Source organism: Macaca fascicularis, chromosome 7 (assembly GCF_037993035.2).
Source record: "Macaca fascicularis isolate 582-1 chromosome 7, T2T-MFA8v1.1".
Taxonomy (NCBI): domain Eukaryota; kingdom Metazoa; phylum Chordata; class Mammalia; order Primates; family Cercopithecidae; genus Macaca; species Macaca fascicularis.
This window is the reverse complement of record NC_088381.1, coordinates 161,882,163-161,888,275: the sequence shown is the minus strand read 5'-3', so window position 1 is coordinate 161,888,275 and position 6,113 is coordinate 161,882,163. Positions and strand designations below refer to the sequence as shown.

General features: G+C 46.4%; 1 pseudogene; it reads right to left on the bottom strand.

Annotated features, from left to right (window-relative positions):
* Positions 1-1,656: 1,656 nt before the first annotated feature.
* On the bottom strand, positions 1,657-2,593 carry LOC102125029 (proteasome subunit alpha type-6 pseudogene; annotated as a pseudogene).
* Between the last annotated feature and the right edge of the window lie 3,520 nt (positions 2,594-6,113).

Here is a 6,113-nt window from a genome sequence, read left to right as displayed (position 1 = left end):
GAGCCCTTAGCTTCCACCCTTGGTTCATCTGGACATTCTCAGGTCATGTGACCTTCAACCTGGGGGTCCACAGCAATTTTAAAACAACTCACTGTTTCATTACACAAAGTTGAACCAGATTGAGCTGGTGCCATTATAGGAGGAGGCATTGGCAGACTTTGAGGGATGGGGAAGATTTCAGTGGAGACAGCTCCCACCTAAAAGCCTAAAGAGGAAAGGAAGCATTCTGGGCTGTAGTTCTGCCTTCCACCTGAATGTCCCTGAGATAGACTGGGCCCAAGTCTGTGTACCTGCTGTGCCAGCCATTGTCATCTATGGACGTTCCTGCTTCTTTCCCAGAAAGTACCAATGCCCTTCAGGGGCCAGGCCTTGGCTCTGTGGGCCTGACGACACCCAGGTTCCTGCCTTTCCCCTGGGGGCCTTAGTTTCTTCTCTCCTTTCTGTCTCCTCACACTCTCTGCCTGTGACTGAGCCTCTTGAGGGCAAGGATACGTTTTGTCCAGCAGGCAGGCCCAGGCCCTGGCACTTGTCCCAGCACTGAGCAAAACAGCTTAGTAGGCATTTGTGTTACTGGTAGAGGGTCTTGACTGCAAGTTGACCAGGTTCTTGGCGTTTTGAACAAAGAATCGGACAAAAGACACAGAAAAGCAAGAAAGGAATAAGCAACAAAAGCAGAAATGTATTGAAAGTGAAAGTACACTCCACAATGAGGGAAGGGGCCAAGCAGAGGCTCAAGAAACCCAGTCACAGAATCTTCTTGGGTTCACATACCCCCTAGAGGTCTCCCACTGGCCACTTGGTGTTCACCTCAGGTAAATGCAATGGTGGCCCACAATCAGTGAAGTTACGCAGGTCATACTCCCATGCAAACGTCTGATTGGTTGCGGAAAGCCACCAATCAGAGGCTAAAGTGAAGTTACAAAGTTGCACTTCTACGCAAATGAAGACTTGGACTGCAATCTGTCTGTCTGCAACTAATCAGAGGCTGAAGTGAAGTTGCAAAGTTACACTCCTTTGCAAACGTCTGATTGGTTGCAAAAAGCAACCAATCAGAGGTACTTTCAATTTTCCATCTGCCACACAGAAAAGGTGGGGGTTTGCAAAGGGAGTAGCCTCTGGTCCTTTTGTTACTTAGGAGTGGAAAGTTAGGGTTTTCCTTTCAATTTAGTTCTAGGAAGTCAGTGCGAAATGACCTTGGGTTCCCTGTCTCCAGACCCTATTCTCCTGCCTCATTTGTAGGTTAGAACATGATAGAACAGAGTGGTACCCCATGGTTACTCCCCCTTTCTCCATCACTACCCACAAGGATGCCATGTGAACTGAATCCAAGCCAACGGGCTTGGACTCCACCTCTGGGTCTAAAGCTGGAGGAAGTCACACTGCAGTTCCGAGTCTCAGTTTCCTCATATAAAATAGGGATAACTAAGCCCTCCAGGGCTCTTGGAGGTGATGGGTGAGATTGCTTATGTAGGAGCCCTTTTGAAAAATTAAGCAACTCTCTAATTCTCTCTCTTTACATAGAACATACAATTTTTAAAATGAGTTTTAAAATATTAGAATCCTTTGCTTTTTTTTTTTTTTTTTTTTTTTTGCCTGTCAAAAGTTTCATTTTGCCAAACCCTTTAGAAAATGAACTTGTTGAAAAACAAAAATTACTTTTTTTTTTTTTTTTCCAAAAGCGTTGTTTTTATTTATATAGAGTCCTAACCACTTCAGTGGCAGGAGGAGTGGGAGAGGTTCCTTTTTCAATCCAGGGACCTCCATAATGTTGGTTTGTTGTTACAAAACACACAGGTAAGTGGCATCACAGATCTGGTAAACTAACGACAATGTTTAGTCTCTCTCTGCTAGAGCAACAAGGTGAGCATCAATCTCTGCTTAATCCTGAATTTAGGATTTTCAACTGTCACTACTCCAACTTCTATTTCTGAAGGTTTGAAATCAATTGACAGAACAGTAGACAGGCATGTAATTGCAGTTTCCACTGTCTGTTCAAATGTCCAGTCAAATTTCTTCTTCACTTTTTTTTCAAGGAAGCTGGTTGACTCAGTTTGTTTAACTCCTGCTGCAGTGGCTTTAAACCCACAGTAGTAACCTGCAGGATCACACTTATATACCTGAGGGCCTTGCTCTTCATCTATACCAATTGAAATCATACAACAACCAAGAGGCCTCATTTCAGCATTCTGTGTGTAGACCTGAGAAATATCGGCAATTCTTTTACACAGCATGTCCACAGGAATCTCATAGCCATACTTGTATTTCCAGTTAGCTGCCTCATAGCATGCCCTCTGTACCTGGGATCTGCTGTCAGCTGTCATTCCGGTCATCACACAACCAATGTTTTCAGTTATCTTGAATAAGTGAGTCACTGTGCTGGAATCCAATAATTTGTCAGGTACTTTCTTCTGTGTGACAATTACTGCACAGTCTTTCCCTCTGACAGCTACTGACGTAAGGCCACCCTGGTTAATAGCCTTAAAAGCATATTCTACTTGGTAGAGCCGACCCTCGGGTGAAAAAATAGTAATGTGGCGGTCAAAACCGGCGCTGGAACCACGGGACATCTTGGTAGAAGCACTACTTCAAACACTCAAAAATTACTTTTATAGAGATGGGGTCTCGGTATGTCGCCCAGTCTGGTCTGGAACTCCTGGCCTCAAGCAGTTCTCCCACTTCAGCCTCCCAAAGTGCTGGGATTACAGGCATGAGCCATCATGCTTGGCCTTGAAGCATGAACTCTTGAATTAGCTTTCGAATTTGTAGAAACCTTTGTGAGTCACCAAGAGCCTTTGTATTGTCATCTCCATGGACTGTCCCAATAGGATAGTGGTTCACATTACCCAGCAAGCACACATGAGAAGGCTAAGTGACCTCCCCAAGGTCACATGGCAGAAGATGGCTTGAACCGGATCTCCCTATCTCCATTGTTGGGTGAGCTCTGTGCCCCGCTGAGCTCTGAGCAGAGTCCCAGCTACTCCCTCAGATCACTAAAGGCTCCTACCCTCTACCCCCACCATAAACAATTCAACTTTACCAAGTCCCCAATCCTGCCCTCGGGAAGAAAAGTCTCAGTGGATGCTCACTCTCATGGGGCAGGGACTGACAGCTGTGGCTGGTCTCTGAAGCTCAGGCCACCCCAGGCTCTGCACCTCACTGGCCAGGGAGGGCAGCCCTGCTGGCCGCTACAAGCCCCCTGGGAGTGAGGGGCGGGACCAACTCACTCACTCAACCCACCTGAATTAAGCATCATCTGCTAGTGTTGGGGCCCCGTCCCTGGGCCACTATCGCTTACAACAGCTCTGCTTCCCTGACCAAATTCAGACTGACTCAAGCTTCAAATGTCAGCATGGAGTGCTCTTGCTTGGCCAGACATCTGCCAAAAGCTGCCCTCGCCCAGTCTCAGTCAAAAGGCAATGACAGGCTACCAGGAGTTGCTGGCAGATCAGCGAGCTCTTCACTCACAGAGACAATCATAGCGACAGGTGGATAAATTTTCATCTATCAGCTGTTTCAGTGACCCTTGATCATGAGAGAGAGAGAGAGCCCTTTTGCTAGAAAGACCTCATCACTCGCCCAGCAGAAGCAGGTGCTGCATCCTAAAGCACAACTGCCTGCTATTTACAAAGCAACGAGGGAGTGAAAAGGCTTTTCTAGTGTCAACTGAAAAATCACAAAGTTATCAATTTAGAAAGGAACCTTCCTTCCTTCCCTCCTTCCTTCCTTCCTTCCTTCCTTCCTTCCTTCCTTCCTTCCTTCCTTCCTTCCTTCCTTCCTTCCTTCCTTCCTTCCTCTCTCTCTCTCTCTCTCTTTCTTTCTTCTTCCTGTCTTTCATCTTTCTTTCTTTTTGAGAGGGGTCTTACTCTGTCACACAGGCTGGAGTGTAATGGCACAAACATAGGTCACTGCAACCTTGACTTCTTGGGCTCAAGTGATCCTCCTGCCTCAGCCTTCCTTGTAGCTGGGACCACAGGCATGCAACACCATGCCTGGCTAATTTTTTGATTTTTTGTAGAGACAAGGTCTCACTTTGTTGCCCAAGCTGATCTCAAACTCCTGGGCTCAAGTGATCCTCCCACCTCAGCCTCCTAAACTGCTGGGATTACAGGTATTAGCCACCGCACCTGGCCAGGGAGTTTACTTCCTATAAAGGGTTATATCCTGCAGGCTGGTCATCTTGGAGACTGGGAATTCAGTAGCGCCCCAAAGGTAGGCATTTCAAAGGAGAAAAGGATGAGACAGGAATTTATGCTGAATGTGTTGTCCAAATATACATATTCAACAGGTTATAGGAGGAGCTATGAATATTCACAAAGGGGCTTCTGATGCATGTGTACTGAACAAGCATGCATATTACATGCATCTTAAGTTTACTTTGGGATGAACGCAACATTTAAATGCATTGAAATTAGGCACTGTGTGTTAAAAGATAAAGCAGGGACACGAAGACACTTGGTGCACTGCCTCTGTAAACTTACCAGAATGAGTCCGTGGTTGGTCTGTTTGTCTCTTATCAGGAGAAATCAGTCTCTTGTCTAATCAAAGCTGCAGTTCTGTCTGGTGGAACTGGGTGCTCAGTCAGTGTCTGCTGTTTGGTGAGCTGCAGTTACTTCCATATTGCTTATTTCAAGCCAGTGCTTGTTTAGCTGCTGAAGATAAAAATGGGGAATTCTTGTGACAATTGGAATATAGTTTATTCTGTGACCGTAGGGGTTCATGACTTAACCCTCACCTGGTATGGGCTTAGGTCTGGTTTATAATTTGTTATCTTATTACCACAACGAGTCCATTCTGTCCGTCTTTTGGTCTCTATGTTAACATTCATGCTGGTCAGTTGTTGTGTCTAAGCCACAAAAGGGATGGGGGGAACGAGGCATGTCAGGACTAGGAACTCAGTTTTTAGGGTTTCTCTGAGGTCCTTTTGAGGTAGAAGGTGGGACTCAACTCAGGAGGCAGGACTCGACTATGGAGGTGGGACTTGGACACTGGACCAAATTGAGGACTAGCTAAAACAGGGATGGGTCAGAAGCAGCTTTCCATACGCCTTGCCCACTCACGTGCCATGTCAGTTTACCATTGCCATTTTAACATCCGGAAGTTACTGCTCCTTTCCATGGCAACAACCTGATGACCCAGAAGTTATCCTATTTCTAGAAATTTTTGCATAATCTGGCCCCTACTTTGTATATAATTGAAAGCACGTATAAATATGACTGGGGAACTGCCTCTTAGCTGCTATTCTGGGTACACTGCCCAGGGGGTAGCCCTGCTGTGCAAGGAGCAATACCTCTGCTGTTGCTGTGCACTGCCTCTTCAATAAAAGTTGTTGTCTAACACCCACTGGCTCCCCCTGAATTCTTTCCTAGGTGAAGCCAAGAACCCTTCTGCGCTAAGCCCCAATTTTGGGGCTTGCTAGTGCTGCATCACTTTTGGTCAAGAGCGTGTCCATTCAGTTGGTTGCCAGGCTTAGGATTTTCAGTTCTCACCAGGAATGTGCGTGGCAAGCTGGTGCCTCTGGGAACCAGCCACAGATGACATGTAGGTTCCAGGGGGGTGTGAGCAGTGAGCTCCCATCAGATCCTAAGCACACATTTCCACTTACCCCAAGCAGTGGTTCTGGAAGAACATTCCCAAGAACCAAGGCATTGTGTAAGTCTCCCAGATGAACAAGTGTGAGTGCTTAAGTTTCAGCAGTTACCTTGCAGGGCTGGAAAGCAAGGTAAGCGCAGCGAATTCAACACAAAGTCCACAGTGGATCCTCAGACTCTGAAAGTACCCATTCTTGCCCTTGACCCCCCTTCTACCACCGCAGAGGACACTTCCTTCCACCTGATGGAGGGCAGGTTACCTCCTGTGCCCAAGACCCAAGCATTGTATTCTCTCTCCTGCCACTGTCCAGTCATGGGCTAAGCTTGGTACACATATTAGCTCACTTTTTATAACAGTGCCAAGAGGCAAATATTACTATCCCTAATTTCTATAAAAGAAACTGAGTCCCAGATAAGCTAAATGATATGCCTGACTTCATAGAGGGAGTAGGTAGGTGGTAAAGTTGGGGATGAGACTCTACTTTCAATATTAGAGCAGTGGTTTTCAAGCTTTAGCAAATGGTA